Source organism: Monodon monoceros, unplaced genomic scaffold, assembly GCF_005190385.1.
Source record: "Monodon monoceros isolate NGI ecotype Baffin Bay Population unplaced genomic scaffold, NGI_Narwhal_1 Super_Scaffold_11, whole genome shotgun sequence".
Taxonomy (NCBI): Eukaryota; Metazoa; Chordata; class Mammalia; order Artiodactyla; family Monodontidae; genus Monodon; species Monodon monoceros.
In genome coordinates this window covers 136034910-136049464 of record NW_021703767.1, presented here as the reverse complement: position 1 = coordinate 136049464, position 14555 = coordinate 136034910, and the positions used below count along the sequence as shown (strand labels likewise).

At 38.9% G+C, this 14555-nt stretch overlaps 1 protein-coding gene across 1 annotated transcript in view; it reads right to left on the bottom strand.

The window, feature by feature from the left end:
* KCNH8 (potassium voltage-gated channel subfamily H member 8) overlaps positions 1-14555 on the bottom strand; it is a 385168-nt gene that overhangs the window by 54735 nt on the left and 315878 nt on the right. The gene's annotated exons all lie outside the window — the stretch shown is intronic.

The following is a 14555-nucleotide window of genomic DNA, read 5'->3' as shown; positions in this document are numbered from 1 at the left end:
CGCAGGCTCAGCGGCCATGGCTCACGGGCCCAGCCGCTCCACAGCATGTGGGATCTTCCCGGACCGGGGCACGAACCCGTGTCCCCTGCATTGGCAGGCGGACTCTTAACCACTGCACCACCAGGGAAGCTCCTATACTGTTTGATTCTTTCATTGATTTTGTAATCTCAGGCAGCATGCTACTTGGATGCCCAGTTCCTTCATCTCCAAAGCAGAAATGAAAATCCAAACTCTCAGGGGCGATGCAAAGATGGCAAATTAAATAAAATAAGGTATTGTAAACAAATTGCCTTGCTCATAATACATACGTAGTAAACATTAGTATCTTTTCCCTGTCAGTAGATGTGCTGCTAAATATTCCGTTGACAAGAGAAATTAAAACCTGATGAGATATATTTTGATCTTTTGATGGAATCTTATTTGAAACACATGTTTTCATTTGGTTGATGGGAGATTTTATCCAAAAATGAAAGTCCTCTTTGTACAGAGGGAATATTCTAACTCATTTAGGTCTATAAGATGGGAATTTTAGTTATGTGAGTAAATTTCTTTCTCCCCCTCTCTTTAAGCCACTTGTCATCAAAAGAAAAACTGAGTTTTATCAGATGGTACACTAGGTCCCTTCCAGTTCTAACATTCTATTATTTCATGGATATGGAAACGTGTATTTATACGAAGGAATGAATTAAATTCCAATAAGTATTAATCAAGCATGTACTTTATGCAGGCAATTTTGAGAGGAAAAGGATTACAAAGATGAATAAAATGTAGTTCCTGCTCTCAAGGAAGTTACATGTATACAACTGAATTCTCCACTTACAACTTGGTTGAATTCTTATGATTCACTTTTCAAAAAGTTTCTCATTAAAGTATAACCTACAGAAAAAAGGGCACAAATCAAAGTGTTACTGCCTGATGAATTATCAAAGAGTTCTGTGGTTCATGTTTTACTTATACATTTGGCATGTGAAGCTCATTTTCCCATGGAAACGTATTTCCTGTGAATGCTCCGTTAGCCTACGATAGAGCTGGCATTTAGTGCTCAGAGGATTGAGGGACAGAGCGAGAATTTCTACCTTGTGGTACGCGGGCCTCTCACTGTTGTGGCCTCTCCCGTTGCGGAGCACGGGCTCCGGACGCGCAGGCTCAGCGGCCATGGCTCACGGGCCCAGCCACTCCGCGGCATATGGGATTTTCCCGGACCAGGGCACGAACCCGTGTCCCCTGCATCGGCAGGCGGACTCTCAACCACTGCGCCACCAGGGAAGCCCTCTAACTTTGTTTTGATGGATAAACTTACACTAGGTTTCAGCTGCGTTTTGGAGTCAGGTGGTTTGGGACTGAAATTGTAGTTCCTGACTTCCCTTGCTTACCTGCTGGGGGATGCTGGATCAGGTTTTTACCTATCTTATCCTTAACTAGTCTTCTTGTCTAGTACATGAAAGTAACAACCTATCTCCACGATTGTTGTGGGAATAAAAATGTTAATGTCTGTAAAGTGCTTTGCATACAGTTCGGTTCCTAGGAGCCGTGATAGCATTAGCAGCATCAACAACATCTTTATTTCACAGAGCCTTTGTCAGGAGGGCAGGGCTCTGTTATCCCAACCTACAGACCTTGAAGAGGGCGAGCTCTGGACCCCTAAGACTTAAACAGCCATGGAGAACGCAGCGTGGAATGGAGACCTGGGTCCCTCCAAGTGTGGCTGTGTTGACAATTCCTGGTGGATGTAGCCTAGGTAGTTTTTCATTCTCAAGGAATGCACACAAGTTGAGGTGTGCATGTGTGTACATATGTAGATTTGATACCTTTTATTTCAGGCTGAATATCTGCTGTTCCCTGCAGGATAGAAGTAACCAGGGAGGTAGAGAATGAAAGACATTTTTTGTCTTGTTGATGGGATGGCAGGTGGCCTTTTCATCCTCTGACTTTCCCAACCCAGCTAACCCCCATCTCCCTCCAAGGAGCTTAAAAATCAAACTGTTCACGGTTCAACTTGCAAACACAAGCTGAAATCCCCAGATGTCATGGAAATGCGGCTGAGCTCTTTGCAGGGTATGCTTCATGCTATTTGATTGACAGAAGGCTACACAGAAGAGAATACAGAGGAGATGAAACATGAGACCATTTAGAGATGTTTAAATCTTTGTGTGTTCTTGATTTTATCTTTAATATATACTTAAATGGAATTTGGTTTCTAAGAAAATGTTGCTGAGTTATGACTGTACAACTTACAGTGACGTGATGACCCACAATTCACACACAATCACTAGCTTTGCTTCATTTGTCCAACTACTTCTGAGTACCCCCCGCCCCTTTTCTGGATCTTGTCTCTTAACTCTTCAGCCCACTGGGTTGTCATGGAAACCACTGTGGTTTCTACCACAGTGTGATCTCTCCTCATCCTTGACCCTCTCCCCTCACCACACACACACACACACACACACACACACACACACACACACACACATACACACACAAAGTGATAAAATCTGAGTGGGCACTTAAGCTGAACCCACTCAGTTGCTCCATAGGAATCTAAAATCAACTAAGAGAGTTAAGCTTAATCTGTTGCCCCCTGGAATTGAGAAGCTGCTATCTGTCACCATTTCCTGCTATTTGGATGAGGAAAGAAAGATGGCAAGTCTACTAAATAAGAATGGAGAGAAAAAGAAAAGGAAGAAATGGAGAGAAAATAGAATAAGAAACGAAGCTTGAGAGCCTGATTATAAGAATTCCTGAGATCCAGGTGTGCATGTGGGTCTGTGTGTGTTATATGTGTGTGTGTGTGTGTTTGTGTGTATTTTATTTAATCATGTAAGATACTTGGAATCCTTATAATAAATCTCTGCTTTTAGTTCTCTATTTGAGTTGGATTTCCTTCTTTCTTTCTTTCTTTCAGTCAAAAGCAACAGAAATTTATTTCTCACAGTTCTGGAGGCTGGGAAGTCCAAGATCAAGGCACTGGAAGATTCTGTATCTGGCAAGGGCCCACTTCCTGGTTTATACATGGGTGTCCTCTCACCATGTCCTCACATGGCAGGGGACTGAGGGAGTTCTCAGGGTCTATTTCATAAGGGCATAAATCCCATTCATGGGGGCTCCATCCTCATTACTTAATCACCCCCAAGAGCCCCCACCTCCTAATACCATCACATTCCGGGTTAGGTTTCAACATATGAACTTTGGGGGAGACACAAACATTCAGTCCACAGCACTTGGCTTCTGTGGTCCTGCTGCCTTGTTTGCATTTTAGAGTTTAGGTTGATTTTCATTCTGGTTTCAGTTTTCAGATCACTTTATTTATTTATTATTTTTGCCACTGATTTATAAGTTTTATTGAAATGAAAAATACAAATTGTTGTTCATTTAGTGTCTTAAATAGGTGAGTTAAACCAATAATAATTTAATTTGTTTTTAAAACTGCATTTCTGTTTTGATTTGCAATAGTTTCTGAAGATATAATTAACGTACAATAAATGCACACATCTTAAGTGAACAGCTTGATGAATTACTTCTCTAGGATCCAGCAGTTTCATTCCTAGGTATTTACTCAAGAAAAATGAAAGTATATGTCCACAAAAGTTCATAGATAAGAATGTTTAAAGCAACCTTATTCATAAGAATACCAAACTGGAAACAATACAGAATCCATCAACAGGAGAATGGATTTGAAAATCATATATCAATATAATGGAATATTTAGCAATAAAAAAGAACTTTTGATATACTCAACAACATGGATATATCTCAAAAACATTAGGTTAAGCAAAAGAAGCTAGCTTCAAAAGGGTACATATTGAATGATTCCATTTTTATGACACCGAAATACTGGCAAAACGAATCTATGTCGATAGAAATCAGATAGTGGGGGAACAGGCACGATGGAACTTTCTGGGGGAATGAACATGTTCTGTTTCTCGTTTCTGGTGGTAAGTTACACGGGAGTATACAATTGAGTTGGATTTCTGTTGCCTACAGTAGATATCCTCCTTCTAAATTGCCCCAAGTTTACCAGGCTTCTCAGGCTGGCCCTTTTGCCAATGCCCCACACTAACTGTCCTAAAATAAAAATTTTAAAAAGAATCAGTCTGTCGTTTGAGAAGGGGCGAGGGTAACCTCTTTCTTTTGCTTTACAGTGTTTGGAAGTTATAAAGCCTTCGTCTCTCTGGGGCTGGGGCGCAAGCAGGAGAAACAAAACTTCAGGGGTAGAGGGGAGTGTAAACTTAGTCCAGTCCTCCCTAAGATCTTCCTTAAGGGGCAAAAGGTGGGGACAAGACTGATATAGTAGAGGGAATGAAGCAGTAAGCACAGCAACCACTAAGAAGAGAAGAGGAAAATGAGGGTCACTGTGCTGCAGCCAGAGCAAGTAGGATGGGTCAACATATGCAAGAAATTCAACAGCAATCTTCATTTACTCAGTGCCACAAGCATGAACACAATACTAGGCTCTGAGAACACTGAAACACGATCTCTTCCTTCAAGGTATTATGTTTGCCACAACTTCTGAATCCACTGGAAAACACCTGTATGAGTGTTTCAGAACATAAAATATACACTGGATGCAGGTAAAGTTTCCAGGCGATTACTTACTGAGCTTTTCCCAGCATACCTGACACTGTCTTAAGCACCATAAAAGTGTAGGGTAGGTAAAACCATTCACCACAAGATACTTCGAGGAAGGGGGTTTGCTCCCTAAGGGAGAGTATTTTAAAATACACAACCAGCAAAACACTTGTTGAGCCTGGGATGGCAGGGAAAGCTGACATGGTAAAATGCCATGTGAGTCCTTCAATATGCAATTTTCTAAGAACAATTATCTCAGAAAGGTGCAGAATTAATTATGTTCTCTTATTACACAAGACTGTGCTAGCAGATGCACACCTACACACAGGCTACTCTTGAAGAGCTAAGTATCTGGGCTGTCAGATATGATTTTTAAAATTATTACTATTCAGTAAATCATTTTCAAGAAAATTGCTTCCAGGCAGCCCAACCTTATTTGAGACTGAAATGGGGACTAAATTTAAACCAAGTCCCTCCTTTGGAAATCACTCTCTTTTCACTATAATCTTGAAAAAAATTGTAATATAGTCACATAGGAAGCAAGAGATATTGGAAAATCACAGACTTCACTTGAAAGACCCATTCAGGTTTGTTTTTATCTAAGGGAAGAAGCAAGGAGTCGAACCTCATGGATACAGTACAGCTTAATTAGAGAAGAAATTGTCTAGTGCCAAGAGGTTCAAGCGAACATAACTCAAATAGGGCCTGGGAATTAGATGCTTTTTCCAATGACATTTGCATTTGAGATAGGACTGCCTTCTGAAAACATAAAACTAGAGGTAAAGATTCACCTTTGCATATTAAAGACTTATGGTCCATACCCAAATAGAAATATAAATTCATATTCAGATTCCACTGAGGCTAATGCTGATTAAGAAATATGAGACATGCTTGACCATCATATATACTATAGACCTTATACTTAGTTACCTAAGTTTACCACTTAGGGCAACAAACCTATGTATTACATTCTGATCAAGTATTTTATAACCATAGATAAGCTGCTCTACTAGACCCTGGAGTTTCCCACATGCTCGCTTCATCCAAAAAATTTGTGGCCTCATGCCCTGGTCAATTAAAGTGAGGTGAATAACAGTTCAGAATTATTTGATGTTTAAAAGTTCTCTACTTTCTGGGGGTATTAGTGTTGTAACAGTTAATCTATGTCTACAGAAAATATATGTGTTACCTTAGATTTGAAGGTAGATCTTTTTTTTTTTTTCATCTTGACACCTACTATACCAAACCACTTGGAGAAATTATATTACCTACATAGCAAGAGGTTTTTTTTCCCTATTTTTCAGCTTAAATTCCTCCTATGGCTTTTGAAAGCTTCTTGTCCTGAACTTAGGGGAACTGAAAAATTGTTGTTTTGCAATTTAGTTGTTCTTTTAATTTGTTCTTTCAAATCCTACTATTGACACTCTCTTTGCTTTTGTTACTTCTAAGATATATAATTCTAAAGTCCCATAACTTTTCACTTTAGACTCCATTTACTGGCTATATAGGCTGCTCTCTTTAGGACTTAATTCATTTTCTCAAAATTTCACATAGGTTCCAGGTCCCAAAGTAAGATTTTTGACATTTATTCATTCAAGTATCAAATATATATTAAATGTTGATTCTGCACCATGCTCTGATTTAGGCACTGAGAATATATATAGAACAAGAAAAAGCCTGAATAAAATAGACATTCTGGCAGGAGAAACTGACAATGAACATGAAAACATACATATTAAAGTAACTGAGACCTTGTTAAATGCTATGAAAAAGATAAACAAGGTGATGTGACAGAGGATAACTGGGAGAGGCAAACTCCAGGGCAGGCAGTCAGGTAAGGTCAGGGGAGTAGCACTGGAGAAAGAAAAAATAGCAATGCAAAGGCCCTGAGGCATGAGAGGCAGGCAGGCACCTGGCATGTGTAAGGAAGGGAAAGCAGGCCATTTTGTTGGAATGCAATGCTGGACATGAGTTGATATCTGATGTATCAGATAAGTTTGAACGACAGGCAGGAGTTGGAATGCAGAGAATCTTGAAAGTTATGGTGAGAAGTCTGGATTTTATTAACAGTTCATGAGGATCCAGTGAAATACTTTAAGCAACAGAGTGACATGTTCCAATTTATATTTTGAAAAGGTTTCTCCTGTAGACTTGAGGAAATAGGGTGGGTAAGGGTTTAAGAAAAGAGGCAAGGATGGGTGCAAGCAGTCTACACAGGGGATGCTCCCACATCCCACAAGGCCACTCCTTCAAGGTACAGAAAGAAAAAAAAAACATTTGACAAAATTCTACATGCACTTATGATAAAAACTCTAGAAAAAGTAGATATAGAGGGAATGCACCTCAATATCATAAAGGCCATATATGACAAACCTATAGCTAACATCATACTCAATGGTGAAAAGCTGAAAGCTTTTCCTCTAAAATAAAGAAGAAGACAAGAATGCCCAATCTCCTCTTTTATTCAACATAGTATCAGAAGTCCTAGCTATAGCAATTAGGCAAGAAAAAGAAAAAAGTCATCCAAATTAAAGAAGAAGAAGTAAAACTGTCACTATTTACAGATGATATGATAGTATGTATGTATATATTTACAGATATATGATACTGCATATAGAACCCCCCAAAAACTATTAGAACTAATAAATGAATTAATTAAAGTTGCAGGATACAAAATTAATATCCAGAAATCTATTGTGTTTCTACACATTAATAACAAACTATCAGAAAGAGAAATAAAGAAAACAATCCCATTTATAACTTCAACAAAGAGAACAAAATATTTAGGAATACATTTAACCAAGGAGGCAAAGGACCTGTATTCTGAAAACTATAAGACATTGAGGAAAGAAATTGAAGATGACACAAACAAATGGAAAATTACACCATGCTTATGGATTGGAAGAATCAATATCGTTAAAATATTCATACTACATAAAGCAATCTGCACATTCAGTGCAATCCCTATCAGAATACCAATGGCATTTTTCACAAAACTAGAACAAATAATCCCCCAAGTTTTTTGGAACCACAAAAGACCACAAATAACCAAAGTAATTTTGAAAAAGAAGAACAAATCTGAAGGTATCAGGATCCTAGACTTGAAACTATGCTACAGAGCTAGTAATCAGAGAGTATGGTACTGGCACAAAAACAGACACAAAGCTTAATGGCATAGAAGAGAGAGCTGAGAGATAAACCCACACCTATATGGTCTATTAATCTATGACAAAGGAGGCAAGATTATTCAATGCGGAAAAAGTCTCTTTAATAAATGGTGTTGGGGAAACTGGACAGCTACTTGTAAAGGAATGAAATTGAACCACTTTCTCACACCATATACAAAAATAAACTCAAAAAGGACTAAAGGTTTAAATGTAAGGCCTGAAACCATAAAACTCCTAGAAGAAAACATAGGCAGGAACTTCTCTGACATTGGTCTTAGCAATATTTTTTTGGATATGACTCCTCAGGTAGAGGAAACAAAAGCAAAAATAAACAAATGGGACTACATCATACTAAGAAGCTTTTACATGGGAAGGAAACTACCAACAAAACAAAAAGGCAACCTACTGAATGGGAGAAGGTATTTGTAAATGATATATCCAATCAGTGGTTGATACAAAAATATATAAAGAAGTCATACAACTCAGTATCAAAAAACCAAATAACCCAATTAAAAAATGGGCAGAAGACCTAAATAGACATTTTTCCAAAGAAGACATACAGATGGTCAACAGGCACATGAAAAGATGCTCAATATCACTAATCATCAGGGAAATGTAAATGAGCTATCACCTCACACCTTTAAGTATGGTTATCACAAAAGGGACAATAAATAACAGGTGCTGGCAAGGATGTTGAGAAAAGGGAACCCTCGTGTGCTGTTGGTGGAAATGTAAATTAATGTAGCCACTACAGAAAGCAGTGTGCAAGTTCCTCAAAAAACTTAAAATAGAAATACCATATGATCCAACAATTCCAATTCTGAGTAGTTATCTGAAGAAAATGAAAACACTAATTTGAAAAGATGTATGCACTCCCATGTTCACTGCAGCACTACTTACTATAACCAAGACATGGAAACAGTCTAGGTATCCATCGATATATGAATGGATAAAGAAGATGTGGTATACTATACAACGGAATATTATTCAGCCATAAAAATAATAAAATCCTGGCACTTGCAGCAGCATGGATGAACCTGGAGAGTATTATGCTAAGAGAAATAAGTCAGACAGAGAAAATCATGTACTGTATGATTTCACTTATATGTGGAATCTAAAAGACAAAAGAACAAACAAAACAGAATTAAACAGAAACAAACTGGCGATTGTCAGAGGGGAGAGGGTTGGGGGGTGGAATGAAATAGATGAAGGGGATTAAGAGGTAAAAAATTCTGACTAGTGAAAAAAAAAACTGGCTACAAAATAAATAAGTCACAGGGATGTAACTACACATAGGGAATACAGTCAATAATATTGTAACAACTTTGTATGGTGCTAGATGGCAACTGGATTTATTGTGGTGATCATTTTATAAGATCTAAAAATATTGAATCACTACGTTGTACGTCTTAATCTAATCTAATATTGTTTGTTAATTATAACTCAATTTAAAGAAAAAGAATAGAGACAGGGAGAACCATTACGTCACTTCTCTTTTGTTATGGTCAGGGAGATATGTCTCAGTACCTACCTGCCCACCCTCCCACCCCAAACACACCCCACAGGCTGGTGAGAGCAAGTTGACTCTCCCATTAGCATGTAACTTTTACATTTAATTATGTTTAATATATAGGTGTTATCTGATGTATATGACCACTCTGGAAAGTTTTCCATTAATTATGTCTATAAATGTGCTTGTTTCACTCGAGAGTCAAGACTGGAGTGCGTAGTTTTGTAACTACACTATTGAAATATGGTGCTTGGTGTGTAGAGAGAGTGTGTGTTGATGAGGGGTTTGGGGTACTGTGATGAAGCTTGAGGTTCTGAGCAGCTATGGGTCAGCACCATAAATCACCCACATACCATCAAATACATCAAAACTGGAGGAAAGCTGCTAAAAGTGGGTGCTCCTCACAGGCTCCCTTGTCTCTGTTCAGGAACCTTCTCTGAAATTTGGTGTAACCTCTTGTGCTGTAGTGAGGTGGCATTTCAAAGACCTTCACCCAGAGGCCACTGACACTCAGGAACCTAGGGAAATATCTCTCCCTTTACTAAAGGGTGGGGAGACTGAAGGAGGAGACTTTATTTTTTATGCTGATCAGATTATATAAAAATAAGGGAAAAAATGAGGTAACCAACACACTTAAACTGTAATAGGTTTCCAATCAAAAAATGGGCAGAAGACCTAAATAGACATTTCTCCAAAGACATACTGATGGCCAATAGGCACATGAAAAGATACTCAACATTGCTAATTATTAGAGAAATGCAAATCAAAACTACAAAGAGGTTTTACCTCACACTGGTCAGAATGGCTATCATCAAAAAGTCTACAAATAATAAATGCTGGAGAGGGCGTGGAGAAAAGGGAACACTCCTACACTGTTGGTGGGAATGTAAATTGGTGCAGCCACTATGGAGAACAGTAGGGAGGTTCCTTTAAAAACAGAGTTGCAATACAGTTCAGCAATCCCACTCCTGGGAATATATCCAGAAAGGATGAAAACTCTAACTCAAAAAACTACATGCACCCCAATGTTTATAGCAGTACTATTTACAATAGCCAAGACATGGAAGCAACCTAAATGTCCATCAACAGAGAGATGGATAAAGAAGATGTGGTACATATATACAATGGAATATTACTCAGCCATAAAAAAGAACGAAACAATGCCATTTGCAGCAACATGGATGAACCTAGAGATTATCATACTAAATGAAGTAAATTAGATAAAGACAAATATCATATGAAATCACTTGTATGTGGAATCTAAAAAATGATACAAATGGATTTATTTACAAAACAGAAACAGACTCACAGACACAGAAAACAAACTATGGTTACCAAAGGGGAAAGAGAGGAGGGATAAATTAGGAGTTTGGGATTAACATATACACACTACTATATACAAAATAGATAAACAAGACCTACTGTAGAGCACAGGGAACTATACTCAATATTTTGTACATAACCTGTAATGGAAAATAATCTGAAAAAGAATACATATATAAATGTATAACTGAATCACTTTGCGATATACTTGAAACACTGTAAATCAACTATACTTCAGTAAAAAAAATGACCAAAAAAAGTTAATAGGTTTCATCGAGTAACCCCTGTTAAGGTAAAACCGGAGAATTTATCACCTTTTTCCAACAATCATTGCCATTTGCTGCTTCACAACCTCACCACCAAGTCAGAGTCCACGATGTGCAAACCCAGAACATATCTACACATAGCCATAGCAATATCTGATCTTCAGTGTTTTAGCACTATTAATGTTTGAAAACATATTTTAGATACTCTTCCATCACTATTTATCTCAAATTCAAAATTCTTATGTTAAGGCAAACTAAATTTCACAACCAACAACAGATGGGTCTGTGCTAAAATCAATTTTATAGGGTTTACCATGAGAAGCTGTGAAGCAAATTTCTTAGCATCTCCATAGACAGAAATAGCTAAATTAATCTATGTCATTATTGGGGTCATCCAGGAGATATAAATAAGGGCAAACACAGAGAATACACTGAGTGCATAAAACTCCTAATTAGCATGAGATTGAAACAGTACTAGCTAGCCTTTTCACAAACTTAGAAAATATTTTACACATTTTAATTCGTTTTCCTGTGGGAATTGGATGAGCTGCTATTCTAAAGTTAGGTAATTTATCAGAGTTCTAGAGTCACAGCTTACTGTTGCATGCATACCTTTTGACTATTTCTTAAAATGCTTCTTTGGTCTTTATTTCAAATGGGTTTTTATTTTATTTTATTTCAAAATGGGTTGATGATCAGTCTCCTCTTTATCCAGATGTTCTGGTAACGTTCTCTGTCACCTGATAGTTTATAAGCTACTTGGGACAGAAGGTGATATCCAGAAGGCAAAATTAAAGAGACACGAGGCAATCGAACAGAGAGAGTTAAGCTAATACGTGTCAGAAACAATGGGGAGTTTGTGGATGAAGGGAGAGGATGAAGAGAGGACAGGAGGTGAGAGCAAGAATAAAGGGCTGAACTATGGGGCAGGGAGGCCACAGGAGTTTTAAGAATAAGGATATGGAGTGAAGTCACATTTATACTGTTTGCATTTCCTTCATGCAAATGTTCCTCCTTCTAGAACTCATTGACCAACCTTTCAAACAGGCTTCAACCCACCAGAAACCCTGTGTGATTGGATAGTTTTGTTTGCACGTGTGTGGGAATTAAGGAGGGGGCTGGGTTCCACACTGGTCTTACACCAGAGTTGCAGAGCAGAGAGCAGGAATCCATGACCATAGGTAATCGTCAGAATATAAGCTCCCCCCAAAGTCATAGTATCCTTGGAAACAGCACAAGACTTCTCCCCCGGGGTATGAAATTATGGGTCAGGGTGGTCCAAATTTACCTTTAGAAGGTATAGCATCCCAGGATCTTGGATATAATGCAAATAGAACTTCTGAGTGATACAAAATGAGGAAACACAAAATATAAAACGATAAGGGTCTCAGAGGTAAGCGCCAGTTCCCATTAGCCCTTAAAATGTAACTTAGAAGGAGTCCTCTGTAAAGAAGCAAGACTTTTGGTTTCAGCCACAATGAAAGAGCTTATATTGAACTAAAAAATAATTATAAATCTGGACAAAATATATAAAATAACTGTTCGAAAGCACTGGAGAGCAAGCAACTTAGGTCAGACTTGAAGGGCTGTGTTGCCTGGGAAAAGGGAAGTCCATCAGTGTGAGGACCATGTTTATCCAGGTGTTTTCCTGAGAGAATCGGCTGTTTCAGTGTGAGGTGGAAGAGAAAGGAACAGTCTTCCTGGACGAGGACGTTTAGGTGTACCAAACCACCTGGGATTTGATGAATAAACCCCAGAGAGGAGGGAACTGCATCAATGGGGCCCTTGAGGCATCAGCTAGCTCCCCGTTTGAGCCTACGCAGGGTGGTGCTCCAAGAAACCAGATGATTTCCATAACCATGTGATGCTCAGGAGATGCAGGCTGGAATTCAAGGCCTGCCAAATTGGAGGAGCCTTGGTGAACATCCAAGGATTTTAGCTGAGATCCTGAAAAAAATCATGTCTTACTTAGGAGTGAGAGCTATAGCACCAGAGTAAGGGCAAAACTGAAACAGATCAGCCTAACAAAGATGAAGAGGAACTGTGAGCAGGATGAAAGTGATTTGCTGGTACTCTATCTGCCTGCCAAGAGAAACTATAACCCTATCTAGGGGAAAATAATGTGAACACTTTTTCATAAACAACATCTACAATGAAGCAAAATCATGATATCTGCTAAAAAAAAGGGGTGGGGGCCAAATAACCTAAAAGAAAACAAACAAACAAAAAAACACCACACACAAGAGAAATAACAGATAACGAAAATAGTCTCATTGGCAATTCAGACATTGGAGTTTTAAAATCACTATGATTAATGTTTCAGCAAAGAGAAGAAGAAGATAAAAAATGGATTAAAGGTAAGAATCCTTAAAAGTAACCAAATAAGAAGAAACTAGGGGTTGAGATCCCATATTTTCCATTTGTCTATGCTGAGGAATGTTGGCTCTTTCTTCCCTCATTTCTTTTTCCCTTTTTGGTGGCTTCGATGCCCTAACTCACCTCCAGTCTTCAAAAATAGTTGTCACATTATGCTGTTGTGGAGAGCACAAAAGGCAACTATAGTCGTAGACCTCGATTTATTGAAAAGGAAGACAAGAAGAGTGTCTTCAAGAAGAGACAACAGGGGACTTCCCTGGTGGCGCAGTGGTTAAGAATCCGCCTGCCAATGCAGGGGACACGGATTTGAGCCCTGGTCCGGGAAGATCTCACGTGTCGTGGAGCAACTAAGCCCATGAGCCACAACTATTGAGCCCACGTGCTGCAACCACTGAAGCTGGCGTGCCTAGAGCCCGTGCCCCACAACAAGAGAAGCCACCGCAATGAGAAGCCCGTGCACCGCAGCGAAGAGCTGCCCCCGCTCGGCACAGCTAGAGAAAGCCCGTGCGCAGCAACGAAAACCCAACGCAGCCAAAAATAAATAAGTAAATAAATAAGAGACAACATAACTACGAGTTTACAGATTTTAAAATGACAGACACCTGTGCCCATACTCTGTCCCTGTCACCTACAAGTTTGTGTGACCTCACACACGTTACTTAACCATTCTGCATCTGCCTCCTGTCCTGTAAAACCTAGTTGACACTCACCTTCAACAGTGGCTTTAAGCACTAAATGAGATGTTTTACACAGGCAGAGTACTTAGCACAAGTAAGTTTGCAATAAATATCGATACCTCCTTTGCCACTTGTCATCATCAATGGAGAGAAGCACACATTCAAGAGTGGTAATCTTGAACGTCAGAAAGGGATACCATCTACATACTGTCTGCCATTTGATATCCTCCACCAAGATGAAGTCATACGCAATTTGGGTTCACTCTTTACCTTTCAAGTGGAGAATACTGATGACGAACAAAATGTCCCCACAAGTGGGTTAGTCAAAACAAGAGCTTCGTTTCTTAAACCCTTAGGGAAAAAATCGAGTATAGCAGATATCTGGGGCAGCTCAAGGCAGCAGATCAAGGCTTCTGTTCATAGAGAATGCTCTGCGTACGTGCTCTGGTTTGCCTTTCAACAATCATCCCTATTAAATCATTGGTCTCTCTGACACATCTAATGAAGTCATGTTCATGAGCAGCTTAATCACGGGATGCAGTTTGGTACATATTTTGACAGGAAAGCTGTTTGTATAAACTGAAACATGCAGCAAATATATAATTTCAGAAAATGTTCATTATGCTTTCAGCGTGACAATCTTTGGCTTGAATCCTTCCATGCATTTTTA